Genomic DNA, 24,539 nt, shown 5'->3' with positions numbered 1-24,539 from the left:
ATAGAATTTACCATCTTAATTATTTTTAGATGTATAGTTCAGTAATGATAAACATACTCACATTGCTGTGCAACCAACCTCCAGAACTCTTTTCAAATTGCAAATCTGATTAATTGAACAATAATTTCCCATACTCTTCTCTCCTCGGGCCCTGGAAACCACCATTCTACTCTATGAATTTGAGTACTCTGGGTGCATTTGTATGTGGAATCATACAGTATTTGTCCTTTTTGTGACTGGCATATCTCACTTATTATAATGTCTTCAAGATTCATCCGTGTTGCAGCATGTGTCAGAATTGTCTTCCTTTTAAGACTGAACAATATTTCATTGTATGTATATACCACATTTACTTTATCCATCATCCATTGATAGACATTTGGATTGCTTCCATCTTTTGGCTATTGTGAATAATGCTTCCATGGACAGGAGCATAATATCTCTTCAAGATCCTGCTTTCAATTCTCTTGTGTATATATCCAGAAGTGGAATTGCTGGATCAGATAGTAATTCCATTTTTAATTTTTCGAGGATTCATCATTTTGTTTTTTATAGCAGCTGCACCATATTACATTCCCACCAACAATGCATAAGGGTTCCAATTTTTCCACATCATACGAGCACTTGTGATTTTTCTTTCCCTTTATTTCTTCCTTTTTTCTTCTTTCTTTCTTTCTTTCTCTCTTTCTCCCATCCCAGTAGGTGTGAGGTACTATCTCATTGGGGCATTGATCTGCATTTCCCGAAAGATCAGTGACATTCACTTGTGCTTTTCATGTACTTGTTGGCTGTCTGTATATCTTCTTTGGAGAAATGTCTATTGAAGTCTTTTGTCCATTTTTAAATTGGGTTATCTGTCTAGTTGTTGTATTTTAGGAGATATAGGTGATACAGATATAGATATAGATAGATGTAGATATACGGATACAGATATATAGATATATATAGACAGATATAGATAAATGATATAGATATATAGATGATATAGATATAGATATAGATATAGATATAGATATAGATATAGATGATATAGATATAGATATACATACCGGATACTCTGTTGATCGTGCCCTATGATGCATGGATGTTTTAAATTTTGATTTAGGCCAACTTATCCATTTTTACTTTTGTTGCCTTTGCTTTTGGTTCCATTATCTGCCAGTTCCAATATCATGAAGCTTTCCCTCTACATTTTCTCATAAAAGTTTATTCGTTTTGGCTCTTCATTCAGGTCTTTGGTCTATTTTGAGTTGATTTTTTTAATATGTTGCAGGGTATGGATCCAACTTCATTCCTTTGCCTGTGAATATTCAGTTTTCCCATCACCATTTGTTGAAAAGATTGTCTTTTCCTCATTTAATAGTGTTGGCACCCTTGTTGAAAATCATATGACCATATATCATAGGGCTTATTTATAGGTTCTCTATACTATTCCATTGGTCTACATGTCTGCCTTTATGCCAGTACCACCCTGTTTTGATTAATGTAGATTTGTTATAAGTTTTGAAATCAGGAAGTGTGAAACCTCCAGCTTTGTTCTTTGTTCAAATTGTGTTAGCTATTTGCTGTCCCTTAAGATTTTGTTTGAATTTTATGGCGATTTTTCTATTTCTGCAAAAAAATGCCCCTGACATTTTCATAAGGATTGTATTATATCTCTATCAATTTTGATAATATTGACATTTCAACAATATTACATCTTCCAATCCTGAACACAAGATGTTTTTCTGTTTATTTGTGTCTTTTGAAATTTCTTTCATCAGGGCCACCTGGGTGACTCAGTCGGTTGAGTGTCGGATTTCGGCTCAGGTCATGATCTCATGGTTCATGAGTTTGAGCCCCACTCTGGACTCCAGCTAACTGCTGTCAGTCTCTCAGTGCAGAACCCACTTTGGATCCTCTGTTCCCGCCCCCCTCCCCGCCCCCCACCGTCTCTTTCTCTCTGCCCCTCACCTGCTTCCACTCTCTCCAAAATAAATATATTTAAAAAAAAAAATTTTTTTTTAACATTCATTTATTTTTGAGACAGAGAGAGACAGAGCATGAACGGGGGAGGGGCAGAGAGAGAGGGAGACACAGAATTGGAAGCAGGCTCCAGGCTCTGAGCCATCAGCCCAGAGCCTGACGTGGGGCTCAAACTCACAGACCGCGAGATCGTGACCTGAGCCGAAGTCGGACGCTCAACCGACTGAGCCACCCAGGCGCCCCCAAAATAAATATTTTTAAAAAAATATTTTCAACAATGTTTTATAGCTACTATATTTTTTTCACACATTATGGAATCTTTTCCTATGTCATTAAATATTCTTTGTGTGGATGTGCTATAGTTAATTTAATCAGTACCATATTTTGTATGCTCGTTTCCAAGTTTTCTGATTATAAATAATGTTTCCATCAACAATTTTTTGGAAATATATACCTCATCATTTCCCTAGGACACTACACTTGATCTTAGCCAAAAGGCCGAGAAGTGATCATCGTTTCCTTAGGATAAATTGTTGAGTCAAGAACATGAAGACATTATTGGCACATGTTGCCAAATCACTCCTCAGCAGGGCAGTACCAATGCATGGTCTTACTGTGAATGTCAGCCAGCTGTTCCTTCTCCCCCATCCAGGGCTGCTGAGTGCTGTAGAGTGCCTACAGAGTACTTCTTCTGGCAGAGCTGCCTCTACTATACTAACACTGTATTTTACCCTCTCCAAATTATTTGCCAATCCAAATGGTGGTAATAGGCATCCCTTATTTTAATTTGTGTTTAATTAATGGTGAGGTAGAGCTTTTCATTCCAGACCTCAAAAGAGTGAGAATTTTATTTATTCATTTATTCATGCATTTGTTTAACTAGTGCTTATTGAACACTTACTAAATGCCAGTACTGTATTTGGTTCCAGCATGATACAAATATGAAATAAGGTCAGACCCTGCCCTGGGGTTCATAGCAAGTCACCCTAGAATGAATGGCAAAGCAAGGCCTCATCTGAGAATACATGTCTGGGGTGGGAATGAAGGTGTTGGGGGAGATCAGGGAGTTGTTACCATAAACACCTAATTAACAAATAGAAGATATGCTGCTCTACCTTTTATCCCTATAACAGGGAAGTGAATATATAGTTCTGATAGTCTGAGGGTGGGATGGAGAAGGGAAGGGGAAGGGGAAAGGGTAGAGAACATAAAGAATATCTAGGAGCTAAGAGTCTTCCTAAGTCACAAGCTTTATCCCAAACATTCATGAGTATTTTGTACTCTATTCCACATGAGGCTAATATGAGGTCCCCTCAAGGAGCTGCTGAATAACGGTCCCCTTTTTAAGTTCCCATACAAACAATTGGAACAAAGGCTCACCTGGAGGGGAAACAGAAACAGAGTATACTAGCATGACTGGAACATGGAAGGGAAGGACACTATTGAGGGTTGACAGAGAGACTTCCAGGCCAGTCTCAACCACCCACATCAGACTCCCAGGGAGAGTGACCTGGAATAAAGACCCAATCAAACAAAACAGTTGCTGCCCCCTTGAAACTCTCCAGGAAACTGGAACTAGAGTCCATCCTGCTTTATGACCTAGTAACAGAGGGTGGGGAAGGGGTACACACTTGTGCCACCTCAGCCAGTCTACCCTGGGAAAGCCAGAGGCCATGGAAATGAGGCACGGAAGGTGGCAGGGGAAGATACTTTCAGAGAGAGGTTGAGGAAAGGCAAATACCACCAGCAAGGCAGCTCAGTAGAGTTCCTGGAACCAGAATTTAGGGGATTTCCAGGGGATGGAGGTAAGGGTAGGGGCTGAAGTTCTAGCATATCATTGTTGAGCCCCAAGCCAGGAGCCATAGTTTTCCAATGCATTCCCAATGGGGGGGGGGTGTAGTGAACAGGGAGGGGTAAGACAAAGCGTTGGAACTGTTTACATCTGCCACTTGATGGCTGCATGACCAGGGACAAGTGGCTTAATCTCTATGAGCTTGTTTCCTATTTGTAAAATAGTGATAGATTTTGTAAAATAATTATTATATTGAAGAAAAAATTTATGGGAAGTTTTGAGTGCCACTGCCTTGATATAATAAAACCATACATAAGGGGCACCTGGGTGGCTCAATCAATTAATCTTCTGACTCTTAATTTCAGCTCAGGCCATGATCTCACAGTGAGATTGAGACCCCATTGGGCTCTCCACTGAGTGTGGAGCCTGCTTGGGATTCTCTCTCTCTCTGCCCCTCCCCACTTGTGCTCATTCTCTCTCTCTCAAAATAAATAAATATTTTTAAAATACATACATACATACATACATAATAATGACATTTTCTTTAAAGCTCTGGTTCTCAAAGCAGGTGAAACTTCTCCAGGAGCATTTTGGGTTCTGAGGGAGAATCTTCAGATACCATACTGATTAGAAGCACTGCTGGGATTTAATGGACAGTTGTCAGGGATGCTATCCACTCCAAAGAATTATTCTGGGTCCCTCACAACTGTGATGTCTCTCCAGATATATCAGTGAAAAACCTGTTCATAATTACCTGAGCCTACAACCTACCTTCATTTTTTTCATATAAATACCATTTCCCCCAAATTCCAACATACTGAATTTTCTAGAAATACACGTTGTATTTCTAGAATGAAGGAAAGCTGTATTTTGGTTTGTTTGGAATTTTGCAGAGTATTTTTCATCATTTCAGAAAAGAACCACTGATAGCCACAGTTCTCTCAATATTCAAGTCACCGGTTCAACGCAACTCTAGAAGTCTGCATTTATAGCTATTAATTACTTGCAAGATTCTGGGCACGGGTGCAAACATCCAACTGCCTCCACATCCCATAATGTGGTCAAGCCTGAGCACTGATATATTGAAATACGTATTTTATTATAAAATGCATTCCCTTCATTTCTCTTTTATATTAAAGTTAGCACCTTCATTGTTTATTATATGTGTAAATGATTTATTATATTAATGAATTTTATTTCAGGATAATAAAGGAGGTGTTATAAAGGATTTGTTTCTGTAACAGAAGGATAACCCTATTAGACCCACTACCTTCAAAGAAAAACTGTTTTCTTCCCGATTGCGTGGTGAAAATGATACTTGAGGCACAAATGAATGGTCCTCCATTTTATGTAATCATGTATACAACTGCTGTCTATACATATTGAACAACTATGAGACTCAAGGAAATCCCTATGTGGTATCAATACCAAGGCAAATCACAGTGCTCTTTCAATTTGCTAGTCAATGTTTTGAGCTTGAGTAATCAGGTTAAAATGAACTTCTCAGGAATCAAATTTCCCCACTCTGAATGGGAAACCAAAACAGAGCATAAAGTGAGGCAAAGAAAGAGGGAAACTCCTTAGATCTCCAGAAGCCAGGCAGAAATAATGATGCCAGTTAACATTATTAAAGCTTATGTCCTAGAGTTTTGTCTTCCATAATACATATTTTATTATTTAATCTTTACATCAACTGACATGGATACTACTGTTATTATTCCTACTACATGTGTAGAAACCAAAACTCAAAGAATGTAATATGCTCAATGACACACTGCTGAGAAGTGGCAGAGACTCAGGTCTGTCTGACACCATAGCCCAAGCTCTTAACCACTACATCAGATAGAGAACACAACCTTAACTGGAGAATAGGAAAAACTTACCCATCACTAGAGAAATGGAGAGAGGATGAATGAAAAGAGCACTAACTTGGCATTCAGGAAACCCAAGACTCAGGCTATTTCTGCCACTGACTTGACCTTGGATTTGGAGAGGCAATATCACATAATGATATAAGAGTGTGAGTTCTGGGGCATCTGGGTGGCTCAGTTGGCTGAGCGTCTGACTTCAGCTCAGGTCATGATCTCACAGTCGTGCATTGAGATCTGTGCTGACAGCTCAGAGCCTGGAGCCTGCTTTGGGTTCTGTGTCTCCCTCTCTCTGCCCCTTCCTCTCTCTCTCAAAAATAAACAACTAAAAAAAAAAAAAAAAAAAAAAAAAAAGAGCGTGAGTTCTGGGAAGCAGAATGTGAGGGTTTAAAACCCAGCTCTGTCACTTGCTGGAGAACCTCAGAAAAGTTATCAACTGTTGTGTACCTTAGTGTCCTCCTTTGCAGTATTATAGGAAAAGAATTATAAAAAAGTAAGCATTCAATGGACATTACTACGATATTAGTTAGGGTTGACGGACCTGCTACAACAAGAGGGAGGCTCCATATCATTTGTCAGGTAACTTGGAATCAGATTCTCAAATGGAGTCCTGTCTTTTATGCTAGAGGGATGGTTTCAGCATAACCAAGTAGCTAAGCTACTTGGACCCAGAATACTTTATATGGCCAGACCTTGAATCTTTGTAGGGTCAATTTCCCACACTCTGGAAGGCATGTGTCTTGCCAAAACCCCCAATGTCCTTGCCACTTCTTCCTCTTCCAGTTGAATTAACATGATGTCATCAGTAAAATGGACTAATGTGATACTTTAATGACCCCTTCAGAATACACTGTGATAGAAGATGGGAAAGAGTTAACACAACCCTGGGGCAAGAGTAAAAATATATGCAAGCTTATCTTGATAGGCTTGGAAAACAAATTATTCTTCAGAGCAATGGCTGTATCATATATCTGAAATCATTTAATTTGCTCTAGCAAAGATACCATATCTTGCACAATTCCAGTTGAGACCACTATTTGTTTGCATTTGTGGTAGTCTAGTGTTCTCCAGAATATATCTGGCTTTTGAAGAGACTAAACTGAAAAATTAAATGGAGATATAGTTAACATTGTATTGGAAACACTAGCTAGTACATTAAGACAAGGAAACAAAATAAAAGGGATACAGATTGGGAAAAGAGAAATAAAAGAGTCTTTGTTCACAGATGACAGTATCATCTATATAGACTATCCCAAAGAATCAACCCAAAAAGTGCTGGAAGCAAGTACCACATCAAGTTCAAAGGATGGGAAGTTAACATAAAAAGTCAATTGTTTTCCTATATACAAACAATGCACATGGGTATTTGCAATTCAAAACAACAGTATCACTGAAAATAACATGAAAATTGAAATACTTAAGTATAAATCTAACAAAATATATGCAGTATCTATATCAAAAACTACAAATAGTTTGATATATCTATATCAAAAAACTATAAAACTCTAAGGAAAGAAATAAAAATGACCTAAAACATGTGGAGAGATATTCTGTTTGGGATTGGAAGATGTAATATTGTTAAGGTTCAATTCTTCCTAACCGGATCCATAGATTCAAAATTATCCCAATCGAAATCCCAATAAGCTATTTTGTAGACATTGACAAAGTGATTCTAAAGTTTATATGGAAAGGCAAAAGAGGGGCACCTGGTTGGCTCAGTTGGTAGAGTATATGACTCTTGATCTTGAGGTTGTGAGTTCGAGACCCATGTTGGATGTAGAAATTACTAAAAAATGAAAAATAAATAAAAATTAGAAAAGAAAGGCAAAAGACCTAAAATAGCCAACATACTGCTGAAGAAGAAAAAAAAAATTGGACGACTCACATCATCTAACAATGATTATTATTAAGATCAACTATAAAAAATTATCAAGATCTACTATAAAGCTATAGTAGTCAAGACAGTATGGTATTGGTGCAAGAATAGACACATAGATCAATAGAACAGAATACAGAGCAAAGAAATAGGTTTACAAAAATATAGACAATTGATCATTGGCAAAGGAGTAAAAGCAATTTGATAGAGAAAGAAAAGTCTTTTCAACAAATTGTGTTACAACAATTACGTGTTCATATTCTTAAAAAATTAATGTGGATTGCCTGGGTGGCTAAGTCAGTTAAGTGTCTAACTCTTGATTTCAGCTCAGGATCGTGATCTCATAGTCATGAGATTGAGCCCTGCATTGGGCTCCATGCTGAGTGTGGAGCCTGCTTGGGATTTTCTCTCTCTTTGCCTCTTCCCCACTTGCTCTCTCTCTCTCTCTCTCTCTCTCTCAAAATAAATAAATACACCTAAAATAAAATTAAAAAATGAATATAGACACATACCTTACATTTTTCATAAAAATTATTTCAAAATGAATCATAGAACCAGATGTAAAATGAAAAATATAAAACTCCTAGAAGAAAACACTCCTGTTTTCTAGGTGACCTTGGGTTTGGCAATGTATCTTTAGATAAAACACCAAAACCATGATCCAAGAAAGAAAAAATTGTTAAATTGGATTTTATTCAGATTGAAAAATTCTGCTCTGCAAAACACACTGTTTAAGAATGAAAAGACAGGCCATAAATTTGGAGAAAATATTTGCAAAACACATATCTGATAAAGGACTTGTACCCTAAATACATAGAGGTCTCTTAAAACTTAACAATTAGAAAAACAAATAATCCAATTTAAAGATAGGCAGAAAAGTTGAACAGACACTATACTGAAGAAGATATACAGATGAAAAATAAACATCTAGGGCCAGATGGCTTCACGGGCAAATTCTACCAAACATTTAAAGAAGAGTTAATATCCATTCTTCTCAAACTATTCCAAAAAATAGAAAAGGAAGGAAAACTTCCAAATTCATTCTAAAATTCAGGCCAGCATTACCCTGATACCTAAATCAGATAAAAACTCCACTAAAAAAGAGAACTACAGGCCAAATCCTTGATGAACATGGATGCAAAAATTGTCAATAAAATAATAGTGAACTGAATCCAACAATACGTTAAAAGAATCATTGACCATAATCAAATGGAATTTATTCCATGGGGCACCTGGGTGGCTCAGTCGGTTAAAGCGTCCGACTTCGGCTCAGGTCATGATCTCACAGTTTGTGAGTTCGAGCCCCACATCAGGCTGTGCGCTGATAGCTTGTGCCTGGAGCCTGCTTTGAATTCTGTGTCTCCCTCTCTTTCTGCCCCTACCCTGCTCATGCTCTGTCTCTCTCTGTCTCTTAAAAATAAATAAATGTTAAAAAAATTTAAAAAAAATTGGATTTATTCCTGAGTTGCAAGGGTGATTTAATATTTGCAAATCAATCAAAGTGATATACCACATTAATAAAAGAAAGGACGAGAACCATATGATCATGTCAATAGATGCAGAAAAAGCATTTGACAAAGTACAACATCCATCCATGATAAAAAAAAAAAAAAAAAACTCAACAAAGTAGGTTTAGAGGGAACATACCTCAAAATAATAAAGGCCATATACAAAACCCACAGCTAATATCATCCTCAATGGGGAAAAACTGAGTGCTTTTTCCTCTATGGTCAGGAACAAGACAGGAATGTCCACCCTCAACAATCAGACAACAAAAAGAAATAAGAGGCATCCAAATTGGCAAGGAAGTAGTGAAAATTTCACTATTTGCAGATGACATGATACTCTATATAGAAAACTCAAAGACTCAAAAAAGTTGCTAGAACTGATACAGGAATTCAACAAAGTCACAGGATATGAAATTAACATACAGAAATTTGTTGCATTTCTATACACCAATAATGAAGCAGCAGAAAGAGAAATCAAGGAATCAACCTCATTTACAATTGCACCAAAAACCACAAGATACCTAGGAATACACCTAACCAAATAGGTAAAAGATCTGTACTCTGAAAACTATAAAACACCGATGAAAGAAATTCAAGAGGACACAGAAAAATGGAAAGGCATTCCATGCTCATGGATCAGAAGAAAAAATATTGTTAAAATGTCTATACTACCCAAAGCAATCTACGTATTTAATGCAATCCCTATCAAAATACCAACAGCATTTATCACAGAGCTGAAAGAAACAATCCTAAAATTTGTATGGAACCACAAAAGGCCGTAAATAGCCAAAGCAACCTTGAAAAACAAAGCAAAGCTGGAGGCATCATGATTCCAGACTTCAAGTTATGTTACAAAGCTGTAGTGATCAGGGTGCCTGGGTGGCTCAATTTGTTAAGTGTCTATCTGACTTCTGCTCAGGTCATGATCTCATGGTTCATGAGTTTGAGCCTCGCGTCAGGTGCTATGCTGACAGCTCGGAGCCTGGAGCTTGCTTTGGATTCTGTGTCTCCCTCTCTGCCCCACTCCCTCTCTCTCTCTCTCTCTCTCAAAAACAAACTTTGAATTTTTTTTTTTAAAGCTGTAGTGATCAAAACTGTATGGTACTGGCATAAAAATAGACACATAAATCAGTGAAACAAAATAAACCCACAACTATATGGTCAATTAATCTTTGACAAAGCAGGAAAGAATATGCAATGGGAAAAAGTTTCTTCAACAAATGGTGTTGGGAAAACCAAGTGGCAACATGCAAAAGAATGAAACTGGACCACTTTCTTACACCATACACAAAAATAAATTCAAAATGGATGAAAGACCTGGGGCACCTGGGTGGCTCAGTCAGTTAAGCGTCCAACTTCAGTTCAGGTCGTGATCTCATGGTTCGAGTTTGAGCCCCCCCCTCCCGCCCCCCATTGGATTCTGTGCTGACAGTTCAGAGCCTGAAGCCTGCTTCTGAATCTGTGTCCCTCTCTTTCTGCCCCTCCCCCACTCATGCTCTGTCTCTGTCTCTCTCTGTCTCTCAAAAATAAACATTAAAAAAAATTTTTTTAATGAATGAAAAGACCTAAATGTGAGACAGGAAACCATCAAAATCCTACAGGAGAACACAGGCAGCAACCTCTTTGACCCTCAGCTGTAGCAACTTCTTACTAGACACATCTCCAGAGGTAAGGGAAGCAGAAGCAAAAATCAAGTATTGGGACTTCATCAAGATAAAAACTTCTGTATAGTGAAGGAAACAATCACCAAAACAAAAAGCAGCCTACAGAGTGGGAGAAGATATTTACAAATGACATATCTGATAAAGTATTAGTATCCAAAATATATAAGGAACTTATAAAACTCAATATCCCCAAAACAAATAATCCAGTTAAGGAATGGGCTGAAGACATGAATAGACATTTTTCCAAAGAATGTATCCAGATGGCCAACAGACACATGAAAAGATGCTCAACATCACTCATTATCAGAGAAATACAAATCAAAACCATAATGAGATAACTACCTCACACTTTGTCAGGATGGCTAAAATTACCAACACAGGAAACACCAAGTATTGGCAAGGATGTGGGGAAAGGGAACCCTCCTGCAGTATTGGTGGGAATGCAAACTGGTGCCGTCACTCTAGAAAACAGTATGATAGTTCCTCAAAAAGTTAAAAATAGAAGTACCCTACCATCCAGCAATTGCATTCATAAGTATTTACCCAATTAGTACAAAAACACTATTTCAAAGGGGTACATGCACCCCTATCGAGATAACTAGATAGATATAGATACAGATACAGATATATAGATATAGATAATGGCATATTACTCAGCCATAAGAACAAATGAAATCTTGCCATTTGCAATGACATGGATGGAGCTAGAGGATATTATGCTAAGCAAAATAAGTCAGTCAGAGAAAGACAAATACCATATGACTTCACTCATACATGGAATTTAAGAAACAAAACAGATGAACATAAGGGAAGGGGAAAAAAGAAAGAGAGGGAAGCAAACTATAAGAGACTCTCAAACCATAAGAGAACAAACTGAGGGTTGGTGGAGGGAGAGGGGTGGGGGATGAGTTAAATGGGTGATGGCCATTAAGGAGGGCACTTGTTGTGTTGAGCACTGGGTGTTATACATAAGTGATGAACCACTAAATTCTACTCCTGAAACCAACATTACACTATATGTTAACTAACTAAAATTTAAATAAAAATTTGGGGAAAAAAAAGGAAAAATGTCTATTCAGGTCCTCTGCCCATTTTTTAATTGGGTGGTATTGTGGGGTTTTTTTTGGTTTAGTTTTGGTGTTGAGCTGTATAAATTCTTTTTTTTTTAAGTTTATTTATTTATTTTGAGAGAGAGAGGGAGAGAGCATGAGCAAGCGTAAGCAGGGAGGGGAAGAGAGAGAAAATCCCAAGCAGGCTCCCCACTGTCAACTCAGAGCCCAACACAGGGCCCAAACTCACAAACCATGAGGTAACGACCTGAGCCGAAATCAAGAGTCCTATGCTCAACTGACTGAGCCATCCAGGCACCTTGACGTATATAAGTTCTTTATATATTTTGGATATTAACCCCTTGTTGCATAATCATTTACAAATATCTTTCCCCATTCAGTAGGTTGTCCTTTTGTTTTGTTGATGGTTTTCTTTCCCATAGTTTATTTTTGATTTTGTTTCCTTTGCCTTAGGAGACATATCTAGAAAAATGTTGCTAAGGCTGATGTCAGATAAATTATTGCCTGTGTTTTTTTTCTGGATTTTTATAGTTTCAGGTTTCACATTTAGATCTTTAATCCATTTTTAGTTTATTTTTGTGTGTGGTGTTATAAAGTGGTCTAGTTTCTTTTTTTTTTTTAATTTTATTTTTTATTTTTTAAAATTTACATCAAAATTAGTTAGCATATAGTGCAACAATGATTTCAGGAGTAGATTCCTTAGTGCCCCTTACCCATTTAGCCCATCCCCCCTCCCACAACCCCTCCAGTAACCCTCAGTTCTCCATATTTATGAGTCTCTTCTGTTTTGTCTCCCTCCCTGGTTTTATATTATTTTTGTTTCCCTTCTTTTATGTTCATCTGTTTTGTCTCTTAAAGTCCTCATATGAGTGAAGTCATATGATTTTTGTCTTTCTCTGACTGACTAATTTCACTCAGCATAATACCCTCTAGTTCCATCTACATAGTCGCAAATAGCAAGATTTCATTTTTTTTTTGATTGCCGAGTAATACTCCATTGTATATATATACCACATCTTCTTTATCCATTCATCCATCAATGGACATTTGGGCTCTTTCCATACTTTGGCTATTGTTGATAGTGCTGCTATAAACATTGGGGTGCATGTGTCCCTTCGAAACAGCACACCTGTATCCCGTGGATAAATGCCTAGTAGTGCAATTGGAGGGTCATAGGATAGTCAGGAATGAGGGACCTCCATACTGTTTTCCAGAGTGGCTGCACCAGCTTGCATTCCCATAGTTTCATTTTTTATATGTAGCTGTCCAGTTTTCCCAGCACCATTTGTTGAATAGACTGTCTTTTCCCCATTGTATATATTTTTTTAATTAAAAAAATTTTTAAATATTTATTTATTTTTGAGAGAGAGAGAGAGAGAGAGAGAGAGAGTCAGAGTGTGAACCAGGGAGGGGCAGAGAGAGAGAGGGAGACATAGAATCTGAAGCAGGTTTCAGGCTCTGAGCTATCAGCACAGAGCCCGACATGGGGCTTGAGCTCACGATCTGGGAGATCATGACCTGAGCCTAAGTCGGATGCTTAACTGACTGAGCCACCCAGGCACCCCATCCCCATTGTATATTTTTGTCCCCTTCATCACAGATTACACATAAAATCATGGGTGTATTTCTGGGGTCTCTATTCTGTTCTATTGATCTATGTGTCTATTTTTGTGCCAATATCATACCATTTTGATTACTCAGCTTTGTGGTATATCTTGAAATCTGGGATAGTGTTTCCTCCAGCCTTGTTCTTTCTCAAGATTGTGTTGGCTATTGTGGATCTTTTGTGGCTCCATACAAATTTTAATATTGTTTGCTTTAGTTCTAGTCAAAATGTTGGCATTTTGATAGAAATTACATTAAATCTTTGATTGCTTTGGGTAGTATGGACATGTTAATAATATTCTTCCAATTCATAAGTATGGAATATCTTTCCACTTGTTTGCATCATCTCCAATTTCTTTCATCAATGTTTTATAGTCTTCAGAGTACAGATCTTTCACTTCCTTGGTTAAGTTTATTCCTACGTATTTTATTTTGTATGTGTGCAATCGTAAATGGAATTGTTTCCTTAATTTCTCTTTCTGCTACTTTATTGTTTGTTAATGGAAATGCAGCAGATTTCTGTATATTAATTTTTTTATCCTGCAACTGTACTGAATTCACTTATTAGTTCTAGTAGTTTTTTGGGGGTGAGTCTTTTGGGTTTTCTATATATAGTATCATATCATCTACAATAGTGAAAGTTTTACTTTTTCCTTACCAATTTGGATGCCTTTTATTTCTTTTTCTTGTCTGATTTCTGTGGCAATCAGACCTGAGCTGAAATCAAGAGTTGGTTGCTCAACAGACTCAGCCTACCGGGTGCCCTGCTGTTTATTTTATAGCTTCTTTAGGTGTAAGGTTTGGTTGCATATTTTGAGATTTGTCCTGCTTCTTGAGGAATTACTGTATTACTATATATTTCCCTCTTATGACTGCCTTTGCTGCATCCCAAAAGTTCTGGACTATTGTGTTTTCATTTTTATTTTCTTCCATGTATTTTTTTATTTCTTCTTTGATTTCCTGATTAGCCCACTCATTCTTTTGTAGGACGTACTTTAACCTCCATTTATTTGTGGTCTTTCCAAATTTTTTCTTGTGGCTGAATTCAAGTTTCATAGCATTGTGGTCTGAAAATATCCATGGTAGGATCTCAATCTTTTTTATACTTCAGGCATGATTTGTGCCCCAGTATGTGATCTATTCTGGAGAATGTTCCATGTACACTTGAAAAGAATGTTTATTCTGCTGCTTTAGGATGAAATGCTCTAAATATATCTATTAAGTCCAACTGGTCTGGTGTGTCATTCAAAATCATTGTTCCCTTGTTGATTTTCTGTTTAGATGATCTGTCCATTGTTGTGAGTGGGGTGTTAAAGTCTCCTACTACTCTGTATTATCAATGAGTTTCTTTATGTTTGTTATTAATTGATTTACATTTTTGGGTGCTTTCAAGTTGGGGGAATAAATATTTACAATTGTTAGATCTTGTTCGGTAGACCCCTTTATTATGATATAACGCCCTTCTTCATCTCTTATTATAGTGTTTGGTTTAAAATCTAGTTTATCTGATATAAATATGGCTTCTCCAGTTTTCTTTTGATGTCCATTAGCATGATAGATGGTTCTCCTTCACTTTTAGTCTGGAGGTGTTTTGGGGTCTAAAATGAGTCTTTGGTAGGCAGCAAATGGATGAGTCTTATGTGTGTGTGTGTGCGTGTTTTAATCCATTCTGATTCCCTATGTCTTTTGATTGGAATACTTAGTCCATTTAAATTCAGATTGATTATTGATAGATATGAATTTAGTGCCTTCATATTATTTGTAAAGTCATTTCTAGAGATTTTTCTTTCTTCCTTTCTAGTCTATGTTGCTTTCCCCCCCCCCCCCCCCACTCAAAGAATCCCCTTTAATATTTCTTGCAGGGGCCGATTTAGTGGTCATGAACTCCTTTAGTTTTTGTTGTCTGGGAAAGTCCTCATCTCTCCTATTCTGAATGACAGCCTTGCCGGATAAAATATTCTTGCTGCATATTTTTTCTGCTGAATAGACATTTTTCCAAAGAAGACATGCAGATAGGCAATAGACACATGAAATGATGATCAACATCACTAATCACCAGGGAAATGCAAATCAAAACCATAATGAGATATTACCTTATATGTTAGAACAGCTAAAAATCAAAAACACAAGAAGTAACAAGTGTTGGTGAGGATGTGAAGAAAAAGGAACCCTCTTGTACTGTTAGTGACCATACAAGTTGGTAAAGTCACTGTGGAAAACAGTATAGAGGCTCCTCAAAAAATTAAAAATCAGGGTGCCTGGCTGACTCAGTCAGAGGAGCATACAACTCTTGATCCCGGGGTTGTGAATTCAAGCCCCATGTGGAGTGTAGAAATTACTTAAATAAATAAAACTTTAATGCACCCCTATGTTTATTGCAGCATTTTTTGTAATAGCAAAGACATGGAAGTGATGTATTCTGGCTGGTTCTGAGGACCCAGAGGAGTGTCCTGCAGAACCAGCCAAGAGGGTTCTTGGCTTTGTGCAGGATAGAAATCAAATGCAAACAGAGAGGAAGTGAGAGCAGAAATTACTGAAGATATAGAGAGAGTACATATGCAAATAGAGCCTCAGAAGACTTGGAAAGGAAAGAAGAGTGAGTCTCCTCTTTGCTTGGATTGGAGTCTGGGGTTTTTATTGAGGATTGTGGTCCAGTGCAAGTGTCTTCTCAGGCAGCAAGAAACAAAGACAAGTGTTTGTCCTTCATAAGTCACTTATACCCTGGAGCTACGGATCTTGGTGAGTCAGTGGTTTTGGAAAACACTTGGAAAGTGTTCATGACGATGCTTCCCGGTCACTGCTTAGATATTTGTATTTGATATTATGCTGGAAGTTTCCAAAGAAATAATTAACTCCTTGACCTTTACAAGGAGGATATACAGTGTCTGTTCTATAAGGCATGTGTAGGTCCTAGCAAGAACAGAAGCAGGGAAAGGAATGAGAAAAAAGCAATTTCTTATGGGGTCCCTTTAGTTCTCCTGTCTCAGAAGCAACCCAAATATTCATCCATAGATAAATGGATAAATAAGATATGGTATATACACACAATGGAATATTACTTAGCCATAAAAAAGAATACAATCTTGCCATTTGCAACAACATGGATGGACCTAGAGAGTATAATGCTAAGTGATTAAGTCAGTCAGAGAAAGACAAATACCATATGACTTTACTCATATGTGGAATTTAACAAACGAAACTAATGAACAAAGGAACAAAGAGACAAACAAAAAAATCAGACTCTTAAATACAGAAAATAAACAGGTAGTTGCCAGAGGGGAGGTAAGTTGGGGGGGGGGGGAGATGAGTGAAATAGATAAAAAGATTAAGAGTACATTTATCTTGATGAGTACTGAATGATGTATAGAATTATTGAATCTTTATATTGCATACCTGAAACCAATATAACACTGTATATTAATTATACTTCCATTTTTAAAAAGGAAAAAACAAGTGGCCTTATAAAACCAACAATCTCTATCATTACCCCTAGAATATGATATTTTTTTATGTTATCCTATTTTTTTTAATATATGAAATTTATTGTCAAATTGGTTTCCAGAATATGATATTTTTTATTTATTACTTTGGTAGTTTTAGAGGTATGGCCTTCCCCATTATGATAGCTCTTATCTTTAGGCCAAGGATACCAAATTTATTTATATACCAGATTTATTGGAGAGTAGTCCTGAGATCAACCCTTGGCGGGGGCAGGGGGAATAGAGGAAGCAGAATTAGGCAAAGGGAAAGGTATAACTGTGATGTAATCACAATAACCCCAGGGAAGCTTTGTAGTTGGAATGACTTTTCTGAGTTATCTGAAATTGGGGCAGGGGCTTGTATTGCTTTGACTCCTGAATCCACTGGATATAGAACACCTGACCCTAGAATGACTTTGGGTAAGTTATGTCACCCAAATTCTCACCCACAAATTGCCAAGGCAGTTTCTGGATAGGGACTGAGCTAAGGCTGCTATATGCAAATACTCTTTTTTTTTTTTTTTAATGTTTATTTATTTTTGAGAGAGACAGAGACAGAGCATGAGTGGGTTAGGGGCAGAGTGAGAGGGAGAAAAAGAATCCAGAGCAGGCTCCAGGCTCTGAGCTGTCAGCACAGAGCCCGATGTGGGGTTCAAACTCACGAGCTGTGAGATCATGACCTGAGCCGAAGTCGGACGCTCAACCAACTGAGCCACCCAGGCGCCCTACTCTATGCAAATACTCTTAACAGCTGAAAAAAATAGGTGTTTCAATCCTATAGCAGGAGAATCTGAGCAGTATGCACCAAAACATAGTGGCTTCAATTAATTAGAAGTTTTTCTCTCTCTCTCTCTTTCTTAACAGCCCCAAAGTAGGTGGGTCCAGAAGAAAGTAGAATGGTGGTTCCCAGGAGCTAGGGGAAGTAGAAAATAGGGAGGTGTTGTTTAATGGGTACAGAGTTTCGGTTTTGCAAGATCAAAAATGTTCCAGGGATGGGTGACGGTGACGGTTGTACAACAATACAAATGTACTTAATAGCACCGCACTGTACACTTAAAAATAGTTAAGATAGTAAATTTTATTTTGTGTATTTTACCACACACACACACACACACACACACACACACACACACACACAGCGTGGGGGTTGGGGGAACATAGATGGCTTTCAGGGTAGGTCAGCTTCTCACAATCAGGGACCCTGATTCCTTCCATCTTATGGCTCCTCTATCTTCTAAGTAGTTCTTTCAAAACTTTAATATAAATGTGAGTCACCTGGGCATCTTGTTAAACTGCACACCCTGATTAAGTCCATCTGGAGTTGGGCCTATTCTAACAAGCTGATGCTGATGCTACTAGCCCATGGACCACTCTTAAAGGAGCAAGATGCTAGGGCATTGGTTTTATGTGGATGGTCTGAGTTGTGTTACTGTCAAGTCTGATTTCCAGCTCAACAGACAAGGAAAGAGAAGAAGTGAAGAACAAGCAAATTCTTTTTAAGCAAGCGGTTTGGAAGCTGCACAAGGCACCTCTGTTTCCATTCCACTGATGACAGTTTAGTCATGGGGCCACACCAAGCTATAAATCTATCACGATGGAAAAGGGGGAAACAGATTTTGGAGGATAATTAACAAACTTCCACGGATCTTGTTCTAGGTATCAGCTTCTTCATCTTTTAAATCGAAGTCTTTACGTCTAATTTTCTGGGGATCTGTGACACCAAATGTCCTTAATGATATAAAGCTGGATTCAATGTGTACTTTTTGTTGCTTTCCTTAACGGGAGAGGAAGAAATTCTGTTTTGAGACAAAGTAAATGTCATTTACTGGGGCGCCTGGGTGGCTCAGTCTGTTGAGCGTCCTACTTCGACTCAGGTCATGATCTCACAGTTCATGAGTTTGAGCCCCATGTCGGGCTCTGCGCTGACAGCTCAGAGCCCGGAGCCTGTTTCTGATTCTGTCTCCCTCTCTCTCTGCTTCTCCCCCACTCACACTCTGTCTCTCTTTCAAAAATAAATAAGCATAAAAAATATTTTGAAAATAAATAAAATAAAAAAATAAAATAAAAATGTCATTTACTACTTGCTTTCTTCTAATGAAAGTGCATTATTAGCTCAACAGGATTTCAAGTGTGAAGACGCAAAATTGAAGAAACCAGAAAAGAGCTGAATTGCTCTGTGGGAGAAAAAGGAAAGATTTGGGAGTTCACAGGGAAGATCGCAGAGGCTGTGAAGGTGATAGTAACCAGGGATGGCCTGACAAGTCTGCCTGATAAAAGGGCTACAAGGGAAAGAAGATACCTGGTGTCTGGCGATGAACTTGGGGAGAGAACAGAGCTGGTTAATGGGGATTTTTATTAAATTTTATTGTGTGCTACATGATGTAATCCTCCAATCCATCTTCTCTACAAAATTTTCCCTCTAGTGCCCTGTAGAATGGATTTTATTTTGAGATATAATGAGAAGTACTGAGTCCTGCCCTAAGGGTAACACTAGGCAGGAACAACGGCTGTCACTGGGTTATATAATGCAGTAAATACTCTCATTTATCTTCAACACTGGCTTTAAAATAAAAGAGAAGAAAAAAAAAACCACACACACATACATACATACATACACACACACACGCATGCATGACAAAAAACAGGCAGCATTCATTGCATTCCAGGAGGTTTCCTGGAGTATGTTTTTGCTGTGATGACATAATATGAGGGCCTCAGTTTCTTCATCCAACACCTGAGGAACATTCAAATAATACTTTTTAAGCTTCCTTTCAACACAACTCTTCCGTGACTCAAAATGATATGTTAAACAGAATTTAAGTAAAACTGAATCAACCATAATTTATCAGTTCGGTGGTACCAAGAAGGCAGACATAAGCAATGAAGAATTGAGACAATATAATTTAGTCCACAGAAACCAAAACAGAACAAAAAACTAAAATACACAGAGAAGTAAAGATAAAGTGCCTTTCTTGACTTGGAAACCTTTATAATTACATCAACTCTTCACTTTGTGCCTTGAGTTGTAATTTTATTTTATTTTATTTTATTTTATTTAAAAAAAAAAAACCATCATTCTTCAGTATGTTCTTGCTCTGACTTTACAAGAGAAAGCATCTTGGGATATTATTACACATACAGAACAGGTAACAAAGGCACATGGTATAAAATTTAAAAGGCACAGAGGTTACACAGAGAAATGTCTCCCACTGTCTCCCTCTCTTCCACCCCTTCATTCCCCTGGAGGCAAGCACCTGTTTCTTAGGTATTCTTGAAGAAAGATGTTCTCCAGACACATAAGTTAAGTAGGATGCTATAATGAGACACTTTCTGTCTTAGTTTCGGCTGTATCCTCAAAGGTTGAGAGAAAACAGTAGCTGACACACGCATTCACATTCCAAGGACTGTGACTGTCTTCCAAACAGGACTTACAATGATGGCAAGAATAAAAAACTGGCTTTGCAAACCTTGGCCAGTCTTGAGGGTAAAGAAGACTTGAAGTTGAAGTGGACAGAGAGGCCGATTTCTTTGGAGAGGACTGTGTTATTCTTGTGTGTGTTTCCTTTATGCTCGCGAGGATCAGCAAAATGATGTTTCCTCTTACCTTAAACCAAAAAGAAGCCTTCAAAGAGATCGCTTCTGGGGCTGGGCTGGATAGCAGCCCTCAGAGTTTGGAGGGCGTGGTGGAATGGTATCTGACGCGCAGCTGGGAAATCTAACGTGAGAAGCTACGGATTTAGGCCCGAAGAAGCAGAGAATGGAGAGGCCGAGCTTCCCTGGAAGTGAGCTGCGTTGACGTGAGGATCCAGTGGATTTATGGGCAAAAACAGGTTGAAACAGGCTTAAAAACAACATTATCCAATTGGGCTGCCCAGAGGGACATAAGACCCTGGGAGAGGCAGACAGACAGACAGGCAGACAGAGAGCGTGTCATCATCAGACATGCAAGGGCTGAGGGTCAGAGGTTGAAATGGCCTGCCACAGCAAAGCACAAAGCACAAACCACATCTCAGGAATTACAATTGGAGGTTCCTAGTTGCGGGGGGGGGGGGGGGGGGGGGGGGGGTGTCCTCTGAGAAAACCACAGAAGAGATCAAGAATCAGAACCAGGATCTGCTACTCCTAAAAGGTCCCAACTAGAATTGCCTGTTTGTCAGTCAGATACGACCTTTCCTGTCTTTTACTTTTCCCACTTCTCTCAAACCTGGAGAGCTACAGGAGTTTAGAGAAGCAGGGGAGAGGCTGCGGAAGAACAAGGCTGAGAAGGTAAGAAGTTGCCCAGCTTGGCCTTTGCCCAGGGCTCAAAGCAGAGCTGAGCTCTAATTTATATAGAGGTTTATTAGAGTTTCAGTCATTTCATTGGAGTGGCCAACTTAATGACAGAAATGAAACTACTCCGGGAAATTCAAGTGCTTGGGGGACTTTTAATTTTTTTTTTTTTCTAAGAGTGATCAGAAAGGTTAAAATCTTCCACAAACTTTCCTCTAAGGTTTAACGGGATAGGGAAGGGAAAGAATGAAGTTGCTTTTTATTTATACCTTATTTTGAGTGTTGCCGTGTATGTGCATACCATACATACTGTTCTACACTTTCCTTTTTTATTGTAATATAGCTGCGTGGCTGTTCCATATTAGTATATACAAATTTGCTGCATTCTTCTAAACAGCTGCATAGTAGACCATTTAAAGGATGTACAGTGATTTGTTTTAACCATTCCCTTTTAGGGTGCTGGCAATATATGAGTAAGTCTTAATCCATAAAGAAAAATGTAGAAGAAAATGTAAAACACTTTGTTTCAACTATATATTTTTTTTAATTTTTAAATGTTTTTATTTTTTTTTAAATTTTTTTTTTTTACATTTATTTATTTTTGAGAAACAGAGTGAGACAAAGCATGAGCGGGGGAGGGGCAGAGAGAGAAGGAAACACAGAATCTGAAGCAGGCTCCAGGCTCTGAGCAAGCGGTCAGCACAGAGCCCGATGCGGGGCTCAAACCCACGAACTGTGAGATCATGACCTGAGCCGAAGTTGGACGCTCAACCGACTGAGCCACCCAGGTGCCCCATAAGTGTTTTTATTTATTATTTTTGAGAGAGAGACAGAGTGCAAGTTGGGGAGGAGCAGAGAGAGAGGGTGAGACAGAATCAGAGACAGGCTCCAGGCTCTAGGCTGTCAGCACAGAGCCACATGCAGGGTTCGAATCCACGAACGGTGAGATCATGACCTGAGGTGAACTCAGACGCTTAACTAACTGAGCCACCCAGGCACCCCTCAACTATATTTAAATAAACACACACAGAGGGGCGCCTGGGTGGCTCAGTCGGTTGAGCGTCCGGCTTCCGCTCAGGTCATGATCTCACAGTCTGTGAGTTCGAGCCCCGCGTTGGGCTCTGCGCTGACACCTCAGAGCCTGGAGCCTGCTTCTGATTCTGTGTCTCCCTCTCTCTCTGCCCCTCCCCTGCTCATGCTCTGCCTCTCTCTGTCTCAAAAATAAATAAAAACATTAAAAAAAAATTTTAAATAAACACACACATTTTTACGTATCTATTTTATGTGAAAGATATTTCTGCTTTAGAGACAATTTGTAGAAAAATAAAACAAAACAAAAAAACCTTATCATAAAGCTTTAGAGTTATCCACTAGGTTATCCACCTAGTTATCTACTAGGTGATTGGCATTAGTGATTGAAAGCTGAATTGAAAGCATTCAATATTAAGCAAAGCGATTATAATTAAATTAAAATGCATTCTGGAACTTGGCTGAACCACATAAAAACATTTTCCACCTGTTCCACATTATAATATTTTAGTATTACCTGGGAGGGTAGAAGTAGATTGATTATTTATTTTAAAAATCTTTTTTTTGTCTGATTAACAGTTTTGTGTTTGTAATGTGTTGGACACTGTTCTAAGTTCATTAGTAATGCTAACTCAGGTAACTGTCATAAGAACCCCAGGAATACCTAGGGTATTCCACCCAGGTTACAGATGACGAACAGGTTACAAACTGAGGCCTAGAGAAGCTAAGTAACTTGACCAAGGTTGCATGGCTAGAAAGTGACAGAGCAAGTGTTTGAACAGAGGAAGTCGGGCTCCAGAGTTCATGGTCATGGACACTATACCATGTTGTGCCCCTGTAGGCTGATTCTAAGTCTGTCACATCACTGCAAGCATAAAGACCTAGGGAGTGCTTTTTTTTTTTTTTTTTAATTTTGTTTAAAGAATTCGAGTATAATTAACATACAACATTATATTAGTTTTAGATGCTATTTTAGTGCTATGTAATGATTCAACAATTCTATACATTTCTCAGTGCTCATCATACAGAATGCTTTCTTAAAGCAGAACGTGTTGTCAAAGCCATAATCTTCAATACTATCATCATTAAAAACACTTTGATGATGAGTGCACACTACCCAAAGGAGACCATGTGGATAAGATAGATACAACATGCCCTGTGCTCTTGAAGGGATTTAATCTAATTTCCCTGTTGAGTCCAAAGAAATTGCCAGAGGCAGTATTCTATGGAGTTACCAGGTCAGTTCCAAGGGGGAAAAAAAGGAAACCTGATCATTAAATCTAAATGAGGAAAGATAAGAAAAAGCCAGAAAGCAAATTCAATCAGCTTGGGACTGGAGGAGAGCTAACATGTGATGTGGTGCAAAGCAGACTAAAAGAAAGAGATCTTGAATCCTTACTTGAGTAAGAGTCCGGGTGGTGGCCATGGATTGTTACCAGTGGCCTCTGGTGTGGGTGTGGGTGTGGGTGTGATGAGAAGAGTCAAAGAGTTAAAGAGTTAAACCTGGAGAAGGTCACGCTGACCCATCTTATATATGGGAAATCAAGGGTCCAACATACTCCAGATAGTACTTTTTTAATAGTACACACTAGAAATTTGAGACATGATTGGCTGATCTTGATAAGCATTCAGCCAAGAGAAACCTAAGGTAGGAAGGTAAGACTCAGATACCTCCAGAGGCCAGGCTGGTGACCGCAAATGGCTGTAATGGGTCCAGGGGTGCCAGGTGAAGGGTGCTTATTCCCTTTTGATGCCACAGGAGTTTAATTCTTAACTATTTCATGCCAACAATCCTTGTGTATGTAGTAAGCAGCCACTAGTGGCAAAGTGGTACTAGCTGAAAGGCAAATAGCTGAAAGAGAAGTTGAATAAACATGTTGGTTTTATTCCTTATAGATTCTAAAAGGAAGTCGGCCACGTGAGAGTTGATGGGTCTCCCACAGAGGATATGTTTATGACAAAGGCAGAGACAGCTGGATTGTAAGTTCCTCCATGTACTTTGTTCCTTTAGTGTGTAAACAGGCTTCATACTTATTTTCAGAGGCAGAAAGGAAGGGGGGTAGCTAAAGAAAGTGGGTCAGACCACAACCAGTTTTAGGTGGGATGGGGTGGGGGAGGAACCCCAGGAAATAGAGCAGGTGGTGACAGCTGTGAGGAGTAGAGGAATGAGGGCTGAATCCCTAGGGAGCCTGCTGAAAGCAAGAAAGAGACTCTGAGGGAGGTGGCCTAGAAATGGGAACAGAGCTGGCACTTCTTGACAGACTTGCCCATTCGGTTCTGGGATAATGCCCAATGATAACATTTTTAAAGCAACCGCATGGGAGAGAATATGAAGCTTTGCCTGGCTGAATAAAATTAGTTAAATAAAAATCATGATAATGTGGCTGGTGTAAATGTTTTGGTCATTTAGTTTG

The 24,539-nt window shown here is 38.5% G+C and overlaps 1 pseudogene; it reads right to left on the bottom strand.

The window, feature by feature from the left end:
* Window positions 1-2,382: 2,382 nt before the first annotated feature.
* On the bottom strand, window positions 2,383-2,475 carry LOC122201576 (annotated as a pseudogene).
* Between the last annotated feature and the right edge of the window lie 22,064 nt (window positions 2,476-24,539).

The sequence above is a fragment of the Panthera leo genome, chromosome D1 (genome assembly GCF_018350215.1).
Source record: "Panthera leo isolate Ple1 chromosome D1, P.leo_Ple1_pat1.1, whole genome shotgun sequence".
Lineage (NCBI taxonomy): Eukaryota > Metazoa > Chordata > Mammalia > Carnivora > Felidae > Panthera > Panthera leo.
The sequence above is the reverse complement of the archived record's forward strand: the minus strand, read 5'-3'. Positions and strand labels throughout refer to the sequence as shown.